We start from the raw sequence: 18,786 nt of genomic DNA, 5'->3' as shown, positions 1-18,786 counted from the left end.
AATGTAAATGAGAATTACATATATACAATCAATATAAAAATTTTGACAACCGGCTTTCTGAATGACAGTACTTTTTGCTAAAACTGATCAATTTCAATAGTTTGGTTTGGTTTCTTCTCTCCAAAATGGAGGAAGCTTAAATTCGCTTACCAACCCAACAAGGCCGATATCTTCAATATTACTTACGTGCATATGATTTGCAGCTATAAGCAATGTTGAAATAATAAAGTGGGAGACATTTCAAGTTCGGGAGAGAAAACGCTACAATTTTTTACAATTCATTATCTTTTTTTCTGTTGTATTTATTTTGCACACTTCTTATCAGTACAAAATCAGAGTGGTTAAATTTTATCCTTGTTTTGAGTTCGCAAAAAAAATTATATTTTTTCTTGTGCAGATATATATAAATTTGACAACCAAAATGAAGTAAATTCACCAAAATTTTGATGCAGCTATGCCGAAAATGCAGCTATTGAATGTGCACTAAAACATAATATATTTAACGGAATATAGAGAATAGTTGCCTATAAACAGATTTTTTGGTCAGGTAACGCCAAAATGCAGCTATGAATAATGCAGGTAACCAGAAATTACTATTGTGAAGTTGGAAATTAAAAAAAAAATGTGGATAACTCGAACACAATGTTTTGCGTACCTAAAAGAAGGCTTTATACCTGGAAATCCCCCCAGGACAGAGAGGGAAATATAGTCAGAAATCAAATAGTTTATATTCTTATAAACAAGAGGTACGGCACAGCCATTACAAAAACGTCAACCTATCAAGGGGAAGATGTACCATCAGACCACAACCTCCTAATGACGAGCCTATGTACCAAAATTAAAACATTAAAGAAAAGAACACAACGAAAGAAATTAAATATTGAAAAACTGAATGATGAAAATGTTAAGATAAATATAAAAGAGCGCGTCAATTCGGAGCTAAGTAAGATCAACACAGAGGATGTTGAAAATATGTGGAAGTCCATTAAGGTAACTTTAATATCTATAGCAGACAATGGTCTAGGATGCTGCAATCGACCACAAAAACAGAAAGAATAGATGTCAGACGAAATACTGCAACTAATAAGTGAACGTCGTAAATATAAAAACATAAATTACACTATGCAACACTGAAAATGCAAACAACTTCTAGTATGCATTTTTTGAAAGTACATATATGTTTTTGCTTTTGTTGGAACAAAAATATCTGTTTTGGTTTCAAAAATGTATTTGTTTTGTTCAAACATTGTAATTCAAATCCAAAAATACAGTATTTTGTTCCAGAGAAAACAAAAACAACTTTCGAATTTCATCAATATTGTAAAAATCGTTAACAATACCGATTGTAGGAACTATCATAATCTAATTTTGTTTACAAAAAGTATTGTCAACCCAGAAAACCATCCCAGAAATTTTTGATTTCAGTGTATATACTTCTCATATACACTTTTCACATAACTTGGATATAAATATCGCGTATAATATTACGAGCATTGAAGAACGCAATATATGGTTTGCTACTTTAGCTGACAATAAAGACAAACAAAAAGCCACAAGCAGCCCCAACAACATAAGGAATAATTAAACACCATAACAAGCATGAAAAGGAAAGAAGAATGAAACAAAACAGAAACAAATGAAAAAAAGAGTCTCATTGTTGGTATACATACACACAAAACAAAGATAAAGGCAGCGTGTCATACAAACACCACAACTCACCAAAATTGTTTTTTCAACACGGCATCGAATAGCGAGAGAAGAGAAAAAAAATTTCGAAGAAAATAGAGAAATATTGTTCAGTTGACACAAACTATTTTTGGATTTAACAAAAACGATTGTTGGATTCACAATACTACATAAGGAATCCAACAATATGTTAACAACACATATTTTGCTCTCGGATTATTGTTGGATCAAACATATTTTTTTTCTCTGCGTATACGCTATGCCGATGCCACCGTATTAGTAGCAAGCAGCATAGCTGGACTACAAAAACGATAAATGGAACAAATCAAGAGAAATTAAATGCCGAATAGAAATGGCAAGAAACAATTTTTTCAAACATAACAAAGTTTTCCTTAGCCACGACATAAGTCTTACTACAAAAATACGATTTGTAAAATGTTACATATGGTCCGCGGAAACATGGACTTTGAAAGCTGTAGATGAAAAAAGACTGAACTCGTTTGAAATATGGATATATCGTCGAATTTTAAAGATCCCATGGACAGAGAACGCATGCAAGTCGAACGCCAATTAATAAAAAATATAAAAACACAAAAACCGCATATCTTGCACGCAGAGAAAAAATATTTTTCGCTTTTGTTGGAACAAAAATATCTGTTTTGGTTCCAAAAATGTATTTGTTTTGTTCAAACATTGTAATCCAAATCCAAAAATACTATCTTTTGTTCCAAACATAGAAAACAAAAACAACTTTCGAATTTCCGCAATATTGTAAAAATCGTTAACAATACCGATTGTAGGAACTATCATAATCTAATTTTGTTTACAAAAAGTATTGTCAACCCAGAAAACCAGCCCAGAAATTTTTTATTTGAGTGTATATACTTCTCATATACACTTTTCACATAACTTGGATATAAATGTCGCGTATAATATTGCAATCATTGATGAACACAATACATGGTTTGCTGCATTGGCTGACAACAAAAACAAACAAAAAGCCACAAGCACCCACCACAACATATGGAATAATTAAACACCATAACAAACTCCGGTATAACACCAAACCTCAAAGCAAAATGAAGATAGAAGAATGAAACAAAACAGAAACAAATAAAAACAAAAGAGTCTCATTGTTGGTATACACATACACACAGAAACAAAGATAAAGGCATCATGTCATACAAACAAAACTCACCATAATTGTTTTTTTTTTCAACACGGCATCGAATAGCGAGAGAAGAGAAAAAATTGTCGAAGAAAAGAGAGAACTATTGTCCAGTTGACAAAAACTATTTTTGGATTTAACAAAACCCAATTGTTGGAATCACAATACTACATTATCTTTACAATACATATTTTGCTCTTCGAATATTGTTGGATCAATCATATTTTTTTCTCTGCGTGTGGTCACATTATGAGGCATGAAAAATATAAGCTTCTGCAATCAATTATCCAAACAAAAATCGATGGGAGAAGACCGAGAGGGCGACGGGAAACATCATGGCTCAAAAAAATCAAGAGTGGACTGGACACCATAATGAAAGAACTCTTCTGAATGCCGCCAAAAACAGAAACCTATATATAAATTAATAAACTGATTTGGTAAATATACCAAATTATCATTATGTAATTGTATGATCGCTTAAACCCGAATACGGAATGGCAAATAAAGAAGAAGATGCAGCTTTTCAGCAAAACATTTCAATATATTTTTAGATTTTATTTTGACTAAAGGTTCCAGAGATATCGCGCCTTGAAAAAGTCGAATTCTGTAAAAATTATATGGAGAGAAATACTCATATCTTCTTTAATACCAATAGAAAAAAATATTTTTTTGTATTTTTTATGAGCTATGCAATAAAAAATAAAAAATCTGCACAGTGGGTTTGGAGGCAATTTTCGCGATTTAATATTTAAAATCAATTTCTGTCTATGATTGTACTTTTCGATTTTCTTGGATTTGTTTTTGTATTAAACTACGATTAATTATAAAAATTGTAAGTCCTTCCTTTAAGTCCTTTTCTATTTTTTTAAAATTTGTCATTAAAGTTTTTCTTATATGCCACTTTGCAAACTATGTTATTTTACCAAAAAATAATAAGTTGCATTTATTAACATTTGGTTTGTTTTTTTATTTACTAACTTATCTTAAATATCTTAAAAACTTATTCATTTTGCGATTTTATGAATGGTTTAGCAATTGGTGTACCAGCATTAAAGGTTATTACTCGTACTGAATGAAGTTTTTTGTGACCGCGAACGGTTTAATCATTACATATTTCAAATTCAAATCCTCTTTCGTATTTAAATAATCATCTTCTGAAGAAAATATCGTTATAATATTTGGTAGATTATTGGCTCGGAAGCCCAACTTGTAGTTATTTGAGCACCAGTTTAGTTAGATTATTGTCCGGCTTGTATTACTAAATCATTTTCAAAATCGCAAATTAACTCCGTTTTATTAAATGTTAATAAAATTATTTTTTGGTAAAATAACAAATGTTTCACATTGGTATAAAGGAAAAATTGTATTGACAAATTTAAAAAAAAAAATAAGAAAAATTAGTTATTATTCGAATCCCACTAACAAATACGACTTGAAATTTTTGTAATTCATCGTAGTTTAATACAAAAAATTTCAGGCAAATCCAGCAATACATTTATTGATAAAAATTGATTTTGAATATTAAATCGCGAACATTGCATCCAAGTACACTGTGCAACACAAAATAAAAATACAAAAAAAGATCTTTTCTATTTGGACCAATATAAAAGAAGTTATGAGCAGTTCTTTGCATATAGTTTTTAAAGAATTCGACTTTTTCAAGGTGTGATATATCTGGAACCTTTAGTCAAAAAATCTGAAAACATACTAAAATGTTTTCCTGATGAAATCACCACAGAAAAAAAAAAAGAAATCAAAAACCTCATTTTGAAAAAGTGGTCGATTTCACTCAGAAATCCCCATATGTATACATACGTGTATATTATGAACGATTCCCCTAATTTTGGCGAGTTTGTTTTTTTTTATGACAAGATTCATTTTATCTCCGACTTAAGTGTGCGGCCGACACTGCCTATAGCGAAGTATGGTTTCAAAGAGGAGTCTCTCATCTTTAAAACGTTTTCATATTCCATACTTCTCTTTCCACATAGTACTATAAGGATTGTAAGAAAACAAAGGAATTCGCCCGTGACAATGTTACCTATGCGGAACATTGCCGTGACCAGGATTCGAACCTGGGTTACTACGGCCACAACGTAGGGTCCTAACCACTAGACGATCACGGCTATGCGAAATCTTGATTTGGCGATAGCTGCCATTGAGTTTTGTTTTCTAAATCTTTTATTGCATGGCAAAAATGTTTCAAACAATTGACTTAGAAATTGCAGGATTGGAAAGCGAAATTGTAAATTGATTTATAGAGTTGAACTATTAAAAAAAAAAAACATTATTAAAAGCAATATAAATACATGTATGCCCAATGAAAATAAAAAATATGGTTTACATTCAACCGGATTTAATAAACTCACTAGGTTTCTAATGTAATAGTACGTTTACATACAAATCATATACATCCGCATAAAGAAGGTTAGCCCTGCAAAAAGCTATAATATAAACAGCCTATAAATTACATTATGTATGTATCAAATAAATCGCCATAAAGAAATTTAACCCTTCAGAAACAGGCTATTTGAAACAACTGTTGAAATAATTTTGAAAAGAAATTGATATGTATTTTGTAAGAGTGTGTTAGTTGGTATACTGTAAATACAGTCAAATTTCTCTATAAAGAACGACTTTATAATCAATTATTCTCAATTACGAACCATTTTATAGAACAAAATATGTATTTTCGCACAAAATAGCCTCTTTTCAGTCTTCCTCTATAAGGAAGCTCTTCTTAGTCTTCAGAAACTGTGTTAGGGAGAAGTTCGATATATCGAATTATCATTTTAAAGTGAAGTCTCTCATCTGTAAAACGTCTTCATATTTAATAGAATCCTTCTGACATAGTGATGTAAATTTAAAAAAAAAAAAAAAAACAATTTCGCCCGTGACAATGTTCCTTGTGTGAACATTGCCGTGACCAGGATTCGAACCTGGGTTACTACGGCCACAACGTAGGGTCCTAACCACTAGACGATCACGGCTATGCGAAATCTTAATTTACCGTTAGCTGTAATTGAATTTTGTTTCTTAAGTCTTTTCTGGCATTGGAAAGAAAATTGTTTTGAATGCAGAAAACGCACTATTTTTCGGAAATTTAACTTCGGATTACAAAGTTTTATTTTACAAATTTACAAAGCTCATATATTTTCTGATTGTCATTTAAAAAAATAACAGTTTCGCCCGTGACAATGTTTCCTTGAGGAACATTGCCGTGACCAGGATTCGAACCTGGGTTACTACGGCCACAACGTAGGGTCCTAACCACTAGACGATCACGGCTACGCGAAACCTTGAATTACCGTTAGCTGGAAGCAGATATAAACAGATTGGATGTACATATGTATATTAATTGGGGGTTGTTGATATTAAAGGACTAAAGTAAGTTTCAAACAGACAAAAATCTCGTTTCAAATACAAACACAAGATTTTAGAAATTTCAATAATTACAAAAATTATTTTTATTACTACAAAGATTGTTTTTTTGAAAAGGATTTATTTTTATGTAAAATATATTTTTTGTTTTTTTTTTGTCTCCCGAAAATTTTTAAATTTCGACTAGAACCATAGACTAATGAATTTATAGACGACGAAATGCTCTCACTGAGTATGTTCGAATTGAGTGTGGTAACTAAGAAACTCAATATAAAATGTCAAAAAATAGTACAAGTTAATAAATATTTTGTTCTGGCAAAAGGCGACGTGGCTTAGTTTTTGATGGGAACTATATTCTCAGAAAAAATATCCATGAAAATATTGTAATTTTCTCCAAAAATCGTCTTCGAACTTTTTTGAGTTTTCGGGTTTGTTTGACTTGACCGCGGAAAATTCAAGTAATCCTTGGTCTATAAATTCATTAGTCTATGATAGGACTATATTTGTTTCGATTCGTTGCGATTTAAAGAGCACTTTATTTAGATTGTTATATAATATTAGGATTTTTAATACACTGTTCTGTTCCAAAATCTCTGAAAATAACAACCATTCGGTGTACCTGTTTTTAAGGCGTTCCCTGTTATTTTTGTTATCTTTCATTATTTGACTTCATGTTATTAAAAAGTACGATTTCACCCGTGACAAAGTTCATTTGTTGAACTTTGCCGTGACCAGGATTCGAACCTGGGTTACTACGGCCACAACGTAGGGTCCTAACCACTAGACGATCACGGCTATGTGAAATCACGCCTAGGTGGTGGAAAAATGTTTCTTAAAAATGCAATCCGCATAAAACATATTTTTTAAGAAAATAAAATCAAAATTTATGACCTAAACTAGTTCGGTAAACGCAATTACTTTGTAATTATTTGTTTAATAAAAGTGAATATTAAAATCATGACTTGGCATGAAATGCATTTTTACTATAGATGCCAACAATTGCTATTATAAATATTTACCACTCTAAGAAGTGGACCGTTATAATTTCACATAGCCGTGATCGTCTAGTGGTTAGGACCCTACGTTGTGGCCGTAGTAACCCAGGTTCGAATCCTGGTCACGGCAAAGTTCAACGAATGAACTTTGTCACGGGTGAAATTTTTATATTCACATTTGGATGCTAGAGTCAGCTAAGTAAATACTCAAAACCAAGATCAAAGGTCATGCTGCCATAAATCCAGCTGATATGATATCACTCACCTACATTTACTTTCAAAATATGTTGTTGTGATCTAAAATCAAACAAAAAACATAGTTGCCTTTTACAAAAATATTTATTAAATTGTTTCCAAATAAATGTAGAATTTTTATTCAATGTTTTTATTTGCGTTTTTTATCCATTGTGTGGTATAAAATGTAGGGTAGTATTTTTGGCCAGTTATTGACATTTCGACGATTATTATTCAATATCTTTGTTAAACAACTGACAAAATTTGTTCATTCTGCCTGTCGACATATTAGCTCTGTTCCAGAACTAAAAAGTTTTTACAATTTTTACCACTTTTACACATTTTGCGTTCCAGTACACAAAATTTATATGAAAATCGTTTACGACTTTTACAACTTTTATGACTTTTACCACTTTATAAAGTACGGGAACAGGCCAATTGAAAACTATACACGAGAATTTTAACCATTCCAATAACTTTGTCATTTTATTCAGTTTAGTCCATATTTACATTAGGCAATTTTCCTCTCAACACCCTTACATAATTATATACATATATTTGTTTTTTCATTAAAAAAAACAACTTCACCCGTGACAATGTTCCTCGATGCGAACATTGCCGTGACCAGGATTCGAACCTGGGTTACTACGGCCACAACGTAGGGTCCTAACCACTAGACGATCACGGCTACGTGAAGTCATGTTTTACCGTTATCTAAACAAATTGTTCAATGTGAATTATAAACATTTTAGGAAATTTTGACCATAAACAACATAATTTATTGCAACCGTCATGCAATTATCAGTAATGTACGTACATTCACTTACGGCATTTCATGCATTACTTTCACTTTTGATTGATATGCATGTACCACACATACACAAGAGAAAGTTATTTGTATTAGAAAATCGGCAATTGGAATGTCTATTTTCGTACTTCTCACAGCCGTGATCGTCTAGTGGTTAGGACCCTACGTTGTGGCCGTAGTAACCCAGGTTCGAATCCTGGTCACGGCAAAGTTCAACCGAAAGGTGGCTTTGTCACGGAGAGAAGTTACGAAGATTTTTATGACACAAAATAATGGTGTAGATTTGAAAATGTGACAGAACACACGGAGTTTTTATAAAAAATTTAAATTTAAAACTGGCTTTTCCAATTTACCCTAATCACTTAAAGGTGGAAGTCGCAATGCAAAATTCATGCTATGGAAAAGAATAAAGAAATTTAAGATCAAAATTCAATTAGGCCTTTATTCCTTTACATTGTGTTTTAACCTTTAATCATTACTACGCTGATTTAATGAAATTACAAGTTTTTTCAACTCCACCACCTGATATATAAATACATTAAGCACATACCAATTTTTTAATTTATGACTTACTAGTTTTTTCGACTCCATCACCTGAATTATAAATTATTTTCTGTAAAAAATACAAATTTCACCCGTGACAATGTTCTTTGGTGTGAACATTGCCGTGACCAGGATTCGAACCTGGGTTACTACGGCCACAACGTAGGGTCCTAACCACTAGACGATCACGGCTATGTGAAATCTTATTTTCAAGTTATTTTTGGATTTTCTTAAATTCAGATTTAATTAAATTTTAGACTATTTAATTTCAATTAGCCATTTACTAATGACAATAAAAGGAGTAGTACTTAATTGCATTTTCTCATTACCTTTCACAAATTTCAATTTTAATTTATTTAGCAATACAACGCTGTTCAAATTCAAAATGAAATGTTAAATCATCAGACTTCTCGTAGCCGTGATCGTCTAGTGGTTAGGACCCTACGTTGTGGCCGTAGTAACCCAGGTTCGAATCCTGGTCACGGCAAAGTGGCCCGCAAAAATGGGTACTTTGTCACGGAGAGAAGATTTTTATAATATACATAATAAATAAATTAGCAGTATTAGGTCCACATGTTGCAAAGAACAGCTATAAAAATTACTAATAAAGGCTGAAAGGGGGGGGGGGGGGGTCCATCATGCGAGAAAATTTATTGCTGCAACACAACAAGGAAAGTAAAGCTTTGTAAAAAAAACTTGGGCATTTTATATTCCATTTAACCGTGGTTAAGTGCACGAAGTGCACTTTGTTAATCACAATACACGACTACTGTGTTTACTAAAGCCTTGTTCACACGAGCCATCGATGGCATATCGTCGGTGTCATGCTTAAGTGTTCCATACGCCATTTTTGACTTTTTGAGATACAGGTGGTTTCTAGGGTATGCTCTTTCTGAATTTCTAGTCGGCTTTCTCCTATCTGCTCTAGTTTCCGAGATATCCACGCCTCGACGGAAAAGCATAAACTTTTTTCAGTTATGAAATTAATATTTTAAAAACTTAGAAGTTTAAAAACACATTTCAAAAATCAGAATTTTAATTTTCAATTTAGAAGTATTTAATTTATTGAGGAAAATATGGAAAATTTGTTTGTCACTTTGTTCCATGTGATTTACAATATTTCACATTTGTGTCATAAGTGCGGATATGGAACAAATCGACAAAAATTCTTTTTTTAAAAAAATCTCTATAACTTTTACATTCCAATACATATTCCTCTAAATTTGTGCAAATATGTTCTATATACTATTATTAATATTTCAAGTCAAAAATATAAATATGTATTTGCTTTAGTCAGCTCCACACAGTTCTGACGCTAAACATTAAAATGCGATTACCTCAAAACGGGCAAATGGCGTATGGAACACTTAAGCATAACACCGACGATATGTAGCGAAATAAAAACTTCCTTGTCGGACTTTTATCAACCAGTTGATGAAATGATTGATAATAAATCGATTATTTTTAAACTGACTATAAACTGGTTGAAAAGTCATCTAGAGATCAACCACTTTGAAAACAAGAACTATAATTTCTGCAAAGTATTTGTGCATGCCAAAAAAAAATAAGACGAAAATGTTTAAATAATTCACATTTGCATTTTCTTAATAACTTTCATATAAATGCAGTATCCTATAACGGAAGCAGGTGTTGATGGAATGAATATAACTTAATTTCCTTTATGCTTGTGTGAACACAAAACGTAAATGTCATAAGAAAAAATGCCAAATATGTCATATATTAGCGATTCCGTAGTTATGTAGTCACAGTTCATATGACATTGGTGGCTCGTGTGAACAAGGCTTAAATTCCTTTGTAAAACCTTACCCTTGCTTTATTCTATTTTTAACGAAGTGTTTTATTACGATTTCTTTTAAATGATGTACTTTTTAAAAACAAATTTCACCCGTGACAATGTTTCCTTGTGGAACATTGCCGTGACCAGGATTCGAACCTGGGTTACTACGGCCACAACGTAGGGTCCTAACCACTAGACGATCACGGCTATGTGAAATTCTAATATCACGAAGTTTATATTTGGATTTCAAGTAGTCAGAAAAGGCTATGTATGTATGTACATATTTTTTAGCGAAATAATCTTTAAAAGTTGGGTGGAAAAAATTCAATAGTTAACATAAAATGCCTTTTCTGGAAAATCATTTTTTTATTTATGACACTCTTTGAGTTATGTTCTAGTACATAGTTTTAATATGTTTGGTATTTCAAATTGCTTTGTTTACAAATTTTGACATAACAATATAAATACAGTCGGACCTCGAGGAGGCATTACTGATAATCGATTTTCCCGGATAATGGAGGCAATGCTATTATGCAGTTTCTGAACATATTTTTAAGTAAAAATTGCATAATATTGTACCATAATATGAAATTTTGCTATTTTTATTAAATTTGTTACGGTAATCCGCCAAAGTTCAAAAGGATACATAATAGCCCTGTTCCTTTACGTGCAAGAATCTTCAAGTTTTACAACTTTTTACTCGAAAAGCGTTGCTTTACTTCAGACATGTGTATGGTACCAATTCATATGGAAGTAGATTACAACTTTTGCTACTTTTGCCAGTTTTACCATTTTCAAAAGTAAAGGAACAGACCAAATATCATCATCATCAGATTCAGATTCATATGAATTGACTTTGCCCCATGGTTTTTGTGATACCATAAATACACAAATTGTGTAATACGGGAGAATTTCCAGTTTTCGTTTGTTTACCTTTTGTTTGCTTAATCAGATTAATTGGAAAGTGTGTTTGTGCTCCTGGGCAATGAAGTATATAACGAAAAATAGAAGAAATGGAAAAAGTCCAACATTTCTTTTCTATCACGGATAATGGAGGTTCCCGGATAATCGATTCACGGATAATCGAGGTTCAACTGTAATAATAGCAATAATAATAAAAACAATAATAATTTTCAGGGATGGCCGTCAGTGGAAATAGGCTCTATATAATTTGTTTGTGTCTCCGACCTTATGTACACAGAAAAAAAATTCCGATAAACAGCTTTATCAAAATTTGTATGTATTTTATACCTAACTAAAATGAAACTAACTTTTTAAAAGACGATGAAATAAAAGTTATTATGTGTTCAATAAATAACTACGTGAAAAAACAGCACGTAAACAACTGAAAATGTTTGGGGAAATGTTTGATAAACACGTTTGTAAATATGACAATTCATTTATCGACAAAAAATCAATCAAAATTTAATTTCTTAAATATGTATGTCTACAAAAATACTGAAGGGATTTTTATGAAATTTGCAGACAATGTTTAAAGTTCTCCCATAGTAAAAATAGAAAATATATTTTGATGAATTTCGAAGGGATTTGTTTCTATTAAAGTTAAAATTTTTTTGATATCGAAACTCAAATTTCAATATTAGCTGTGTGTTTTTACGTGATAATTTGTAATAATTATTACAAATGTTTCAAATTTTGACAGTTGTATAAAGGAAAAGTTGCTGAGAAAATTGTTTCAGCAACATTTAGGAAGTAATTTGTAATAATAGGTGTGTCTTTTTACTTACTACATGTTTCTGAAACATTTTTTTCAGCAACTTTTCCTTTATACAACTGTCAAAATCTGCAACATTAGTAATAATTATTACAAATTATCAGGTAAAAAGACAGTTGACAAAAACTATTTTTGAATTTAACAATATCTTTACAATACATATTTTGCTCTTCGAATATTGTTGCTCAATCATATTTTTTCTCTGCGTGTGATTTAAGAGTAAATTTGTTGTATCGTTCATGGTTGTTTTCTACTACTTTATTCAATTTTACTTATTTTGAAGTTAATTAAAATTCTTATTACTCTAATTTATTTTCCTGGAACAGATTAGTTGTATGATACACATCTCGTGTATCCATTCACTTTTTGCAATTATTTTTTCGGCATCAATTTTAAAAATAAGTACCTACAGATTTTTAATTTCAATTTAAGTATCGCTTCAAGCAAGACTTCATATAGCCGTGATCGTCTAGTGGTTAGGACCCTACGTTGTGGCCGTAGTAACCCAGGTTCGAATCCTGGTCACGGCAATGTTCCACAAGGAAACATTGTCACGGAATGAAGTTGGTGTATTTTTTATTTATTTACAATAGAAAGAATATTTATTTACAATAAAAGAGTATAATTGTTAAATATTGAATTTTCTTCGACCTTTTTGTTATACAATGTTGTTTGCATTAAATCAAGCTCGAGGTCATTTGTTATTAATCATTTTTATTTATTTTCGATATTTCGCAATTTCTTGAATTGCATCTTCAGGAATTATGATCTACAACAAAGGTAACAAATATAGAAAAATATAAAAAACATGAATATCACAGTAGTTTAATAAGCTATAACAAGAAAAAAACATACTAACAGTTCGCAATAATCACGTAAAAATAAAAAACACAAGCATTTACTTAAAGCTAGGGTAGCATCACTACCATCGTCTTCTAATGTAAATATTGCACTGACTATTTATTTGAATATTGCGATCTCCTTATGTTCTTAGCTTTGCTAATTAAACCTCTGTAACAAAGAGCACTGTTGTCGACGTCGCTTTTGAAGTTCATACGCCTTGTTGTTGGTACATTGAGAATATGTAACATCTCCATCGTGTATCGTTTTTTGTAGTGAGATTCGTTTCCTACTACTGTCGCTCTCTCAAAATTGGGTTGGTGGTTATGTTGTGCACAGTGGGTCACTAGTGCGGTTTTGGGTTTTTCGTGATGATGTCGTAATTTTAGATCTGACTTGTGTGCTGAGATTCTTGTTTTTAGTTTATTTTTTGTTGTACCAATGTATTGTTGTTGACATGTTTCTTTGTCATTACCTCCACATGGTATTTGGTATACAACATTAGATTTTTCCATGTTGTCTATTCTTGTTTTGGTTTTTGTGAATAGATTGCTCAGTGTATTGTAACATTTGTGTGCTATAGTATACTTGTTATTGTCATAAATATTAGAATTGGCAACTCTTTCAGATAAGTTTGGTACATATACTATGGATTTGTATATTTTTTTGGTTTTTTCTTCTATATTTTGTTCATTTGGTGTTCTTTGTGTATATTCTTTTATAAGACTGTTTATTAAATTTCTTGGGAAACTATTTTTATGTAGAATATTCTTGATTTTGAGTATGTTTTCTTGGTGGAATTCTTCATCGCTTATTGTGAGCACTCTGTGTATAAGATTTTTGGCAGTGTTTATAATTATTCTTTTCGGATGTTTCGATAAGAAATTAATAATCCTGCCCGACGCTGTAGGTTTCATGTACCAATTCATTTTAAGTTCTTTGTTGTTCCTTATAACCATTGTATCCAAATAAGGAAGTCTGTTTTCGTTTTCCATTTCGATAGTAAATTTAATGTTCTTATGATAACTGTTAAAAGATTGCAGTGTTTCTTCAATTGCACTTTCCTTTATAACTACAAATAGATCGTCTACATATTTGGATAAAAAAGCCGGTTTGGTTGTCAATTTGTTAATACAAGTATCCAGTAGCTTCTCCATAACGATGTCAGCTATAACTGGAGAAGCTGGAGATCCCATTGGTAGGCCACGTTTTTGTTTGTAGATTTTGTTCTCATACTTAAAATATCGATTGTCTTTAATGCAGAAACTTAGAATACGTACAAATAAGTTCTTATGTATATTTGTGTATTCTTTCAGTTCTTCCCATCGGCTTTCAATTATATCAATTGCAAGGTCTACTGGAATGCTAGGAAAAAGCGATACAACGTCAAAAGATACTAGTTTTTCGTCATTTTTAATTGTCAAGTTTTTCAGCTTATTCCTAAATTGCAAAGAGTCCTTAATGTTATATTTCGAATTTTCCGTTAAGTTTTTCAATATGTTGACTATATATTTGCACATTTCCCTGGATGGTGAGTCAATGGAGGAGCATATTGGTCTTAATGGGTACCCTTCTTTATGGATTTTTGGTAGACCGTAGATTCTAGGAGCATTTGCAACGTCAGTTTTTAAGCTTTTCCTCTCAATAGCTGTGATATAACCATTTTTAAATAATTCCTCGACTAATTCATTGTTTTTCTTTTGTAACGTGGTAGTGGGATCCTTGTTCATCCTCTGGTATGTCATAATGTCGCCGACCAAGTTCATCATTCTCTCCTTATATTCATTATTGTCCATCGCTACCGTTACATTTCCTTTGTCGGAATTCAAAATTATTATGTCTTTATTCGATTTCATGAATGTTTCCGTTTGCGCCACTGTGCGTATTATAAATGCATCTTTGCTAGTCTTCTTTAATTTGTTGATGTGATTTTCGACCATTGTTGTAAAGTTGGTTCTCGCGTCTTCTTGTTTTTCTCTATCTTCATTTGTGTGTATTATTTCTTCTCCGTCGATAATGTATTTAAAAGAGTATAAAAAATAGGGAACAAAAAATGTCGCCCTAAAAATGCATAGAAATGTGTGATGAACCAGGAAATTGGGGACAAATTACTCCGAGAACATTCCTCAGATTTATGCATTTGTCCACGACTCCAATATATCTACACACTGGGCATTCTAGCATTCGCAATCTGTGAAGGCATCCTCTTTTACTCAGCGGTATCACATTTTGTCATCTCATAAGACTTGTGGTCGGCAACTTTCGACTTCAACCTTTTTTACTTTGGCTCTCTTTTTTTACGTTTGGTCCCCACAAAATTATATAAAATAAAATTAATAATTGGATTTTAACAACAACATCCAATTAATTCTCCACATTTATTTGATCTAACCTTCTACACGACCACAACCTGTATTGCTGTAATGTTAAAGTAATTTTCCCCCAAATTATGGTCGCTTGGCTGTTTGTAAATATTGAAAACAAAACTGATATTGGGCATTCATTCATTCACAACACAATGAGTTCAATTCGGCCACAGGTAATATGTATTTCAGACATATTGGTAATTAATTCATATTTCAATGAATCTCTCACAAAAAGATTACAATTTTATGATATGAGCATACGTTTAACTCTTCCCAAATAAACTACATTGTAAATGTATACGCATGGAGATGTGGGGGAATATTCGGAACATGTTGTAATTATCGCATGTACCGTGTATTACTACTATTCCAATGTTTATTGTCGATAGTTGCGGCACAAAAAACACCAATAAGGATATTAAGTTTCAGCGGAATTGTAGGGGCAAGTGGGCAGTTACTCTTGTTCGGTTGACGTCGAATACAAAACGTATAATTACAATAAAGATTACAATTATTACACACATTTTCATATTATTGATGTTAAATGTGCACACGAGAATTGTATCTGGTATAAGTACCTGTATTTTGATTTTAATATCCATCTACTTACTATTGATGCGAATGGGGAGGTTGGTCGTTCGATTGACCACCAATAAGGGCATTTTTTGAAAATTTGATGAGGGCCAGCAAGGGAACGGAGGCGGTAGATGGACCAGCCAAATATCTACTTTTCCAGATAATAAAATTGGCAAATTATGTTACAATCAACGCACACACACACGCTCTCACAGAAAATCCCAGTAGGAAATCTTATCTGCGATGACCATTTCATCAACGAAAAATTTCAAAATTGTCATTAAACAAGACAGTGTCACCAAATTTTGTCAGTCTTCCATTTGCGAAGTGTGACATTCTGAACGAAAATGTCTTGCAATGTTCCTTGGTACAAGTTAATGTTCCTTCTATCGTCCACGAAGACAACTTCACTTAACTTGTCGCTCAACTTGTCCTGCACGAGTTTTGCGACATTTGTGTGAAAATGTCGTCGATGATCGCAAAGGGCTGTCGTCGAGACGTCTTCAGTGGATTGGAGACAATTTTGAAGACACATAGCAGACAACTTCCAACTGGGAAATGGCTCATCCCGCACACTCAGCAGGATACCAAATAATAATAATGTTCAATACATATCAACAGATTCTACCAATTTGATATCTAGTTTTGGATGCTCATTACTGTGTGCTTGTACGTGGCGCAAACATATTCTATGTGGTTTTATGTAATTTTGAATTGAAATATTATAAAGCTTTTATAAAGAGATCTGTTTGTCACCATGTCATCATCAATTTGAGGCCACTCATTGTGGAAAGAAATGTTGTGGGTAGGAAAATCCAAATTAGTAATTGATTGATTGGCTAAAGGTGTTAGAAGGCTTGAGTCTAATCGTTGTCTAAATTATAGGCAAATATCAAATGACGGTTTGTTCAGTCAAAAAAAATTAGCTAAAACCCTCAAAATAACGAAAATCAGGAAGTACCGTTCTAACATGGACTTATGTTGACAATTTTTGGTGCAGGGGTGTTGTGAGCCCTGAAAACCAAAACAAAAGTCAAATTAAGTTAAATGTAGCTATAACCCTGAAAATACCGAAAATCGGGAGGTACCGTTATATGATGGATATACCTAAACTCACACCTAAGATGACAATTTTTAGTGACGGGTAGTTTAGTCAAAAATCGAAAATCGGAAGGTAACGTTATATGGGGCCTATAGCAAAATATGGAACTATGTTGACAGTTTTTAGTTGAGAAGTTTCGTGTATGCAGGGAACCTCAAATGGCAAATTACAGCTAGTTAGGTTAAAAATTGTAGTTATAATTTTCAAAAAATCGAAAATTGGGAGATACCGTTATATGGAGTCTATACCTAAACAATAGGCTTATGTTGAAAAATTTCGCTGAAAAAGTGTTGTGGACCCTAAGAACCTAAAATGTCAAACTAGAGCTAGTTCGGTTAAAAATTGTAGCTAAATTCCTGAAAATATCGAAAATCGGGAGGCTATCCTAAAACATGGACCTACACAGAAAAAAACCAAAGTATGAATTTTTTACTAATTCCGTTCATAATTTTTTTTTGTCCATAATTTGAACGCACCTCTTTTAAGGTGAATGGACACATTTTTGTATTCATGTACACAATACTATTTTTGCAAAAGTATGAATGCTTTTCTAAAATACAAAAATAAATTTTTAGTTTCCCCTACATTCACCATTATTGTTTTTTTTTTTTTTTTTTTGCAAAAACCGGCGATGATGTGGTGATTTGCTGCTATGTATTGTTTTTGCCTTTCCTCACCTCCGTATCGACACGCACGCCTAAACAACCACCACTAACAAATCAAACCTACCACACTAACAAACACACCACGTATAGCATCGTCAGTCGCGAGAGCGCCCACGTGCGCTCACTTATAAATGAGGTTCTGAATTTAAATGTGATTCTGAAATCTTTTTATTAGGTCGAACTTGGTGTTTAGTCTTTTATCAGATATGACTTCAGCAAGAATGCCACGCTTCTTATGTGTCGAGGCCTTAAGTTTGGAGAAAATATTACGAGATCCAAATTGGTTCCACCGTTTAAGAGATATCACACTTACAAGTTTAGGAAATATTTTTTAACTTTTGTGGGGGAGGTACAGCAAGGAGTGCGCGGACCGATGAGCACCATTTTCGCACATAATATAAGATTGGAAGAAATATTACAATATGCAGAGTTTGTACCTAGCCAATACACATGGTTTTAGTAGTTGTTTATTACAGCATTTTCTAGGGAAGTAGGGACTTGCCCCTGAAAATACAAGTTGCTGCAAATAAATATGTAAATCAAAGCGATTCGAGAAGCAGCTCTTAAACTGCACTTTTCCGAAATTATGTGTAGGATTCTCCAATTCATTTTTTGGTTTACTGACAAATATCGGTAAAATTTAAATGCTTATAATTTCGGTACTTAACGATTTTTGTCGGTAAGTTAGCGACCAATAAAAAGTACATAGTAAAATTCTACCGAAAGCGGGACGGCTGTCAACTTTTATTTGAACTTTTCGTCCATAAATATACCGATTTTTTTTTGGTAACTCAAAAAATGAGTTAGAGAATCGCATTACTGATCTATGTCTTGTAGAAATATGAGCTTTGTTCCTTTACTTTTTTAATGGTAAAAGAGAAAACTATCA

At 32.3% G+C, this 18,786-nt stretch overlaps 11 non-coding genes across 11 annotated transcripts; 4 read left to right on the top strand and 7 right to left on the bottom strand.

Annotated features, from left to right (window-relative positions):
* Positions 1 to 4,908: 4,908 nt before the first annotated feature.
* TRNAH-GUG (transfer RNA histidin (anticodon GUG)) lies at positions 4,909 to 4,980 on the bottom strand. The gene has a single exon. It is a non-coding gene; the product is annotated as a tRNA-His (tRNA).
* Positions 4,981 to 5,772: 792 nt separating this feature from the next.
* Positions 5,773 to 5,844, bottom strand: TRNAH-GUG (transfer RNA histidin (anticodon GUG)). The gene has a single exon. It is a non-coding gene; the product is annotated as a tRNA-His (tRNA).
* A 226-nt stretch (positions 5,845 to 6,070) lies between these two features.
* On the bottom strand, positions 6,071 to 6,142 carry TRNAH-GUG (transfer RNA histidin (anticodon GUG)). The gene has a single exon. It is a non-coding gene; the product is annotated as a tRNA-His (tRNA).
* An 816-nt stretch (positions 6,143 to 6,958) lies between these two features.
* TRNAH-GUG (transfer RNA histidin (anticodon GUG)) lies at positions 6,959 to 7,030 on the bottom strand. The gene has a single exon. It is a non-coding gene; the product is annotated as a tRNA-His (tRNA).
* A 258-nt stretch (positions 7,031 to 7,288) lies between these two features.
* Positions 7,289 to 7,360, top strand: TRNAH-GUG (transfer RNA histidin (anticodon GUG)). The gene has a single exon. It is a non-coding gene; the product is annotated as a tRNA-His (tRNA).
* A 720-nt stretch (positions 7,361 to 8,080) lies between these two features.
* TRNAH-GUG (transfer RNA histidin (anticodon GUG)) lies at positions 8,081 to 8,152 on the bottom strand. The gene has a single exon. It is a non-coding gene; the product is annotated as a tRNA-His (tRNA).
* Positions 8,153 to 8,408: 256 nt separating this feature from the next.
* TRNAH-GUG (transfer RNA histidin (anticodon GUG)) lies at positions 8,409 to 8,480 on the top strand. The gene has a single exon. It is a non-coding gene; the product is annotated as a tRNA-His (tRNA).
* A 455-nt stretch (positions 8,481 to 8,935) lies between these two features.
* TRNAH-GUG (transfer RNA histidin (anticodon GUG)) lies at positions 8,936 to 9,007 on the bottom strand. Its single transcript has one exon. It is a non-coding gene; the product is annotated as a tRNA-His (tRNA).
* A 223-nt stretch (positions 9,008 to 9,230) lies between these two features.
* TRNAH-GUG (transfer RNA histidin (anticodon GUG)) lies at positions 9,231 to 9,302 on the top strand. Its single transcript has one exon. It is a non-coding gene; the product is annotated as a tRNA-His (tRNA).
* Positions 9,303 to 10,748: 1,446 nt separating this feature from the next.
* On the bottom strand, positions 10,749 to 10,820 carry TRNAH-GUG (transfer RNA histidin (anticodon GUG)). Its single transcript has one exon. It is a non-coding gene; the product is annotated as a tRNA-His (tRNA).
* A 1,986-nt stretch (positions 10,821 to 12,806) lies between these two features.
* TRNAH-GUG (transfer RNA histidin (anticodon GUG)) lies at positions 12,807 to 12,878 on the top strand. The gene has a single exon. It is a non-coding gene; the product is annotated as a tRNA-His (tRNA).
* Positions 12,879 to 18,786: the final 5,908 nt, after the last annotated feature.

Source organism: Musca autumnalis, unplaced genomic scaffold (assembly GCF_047663935.1).
Source record: "Musca autumnalis isolate F117 unplaced genomic scaffold, ASM4766393v1 scaffold_2, whole genome shotgun sequence".
NCBI classification, from domain to species: domain Eukaryota; kingdom Metazoa; phylum Arthropoda; class Insecta; order Diptera; family Muscidae; genus Musca; species Musca autumnalis.
This window is presented reverse-complemented; position numbering and strand designations above follow the sequence as displayed.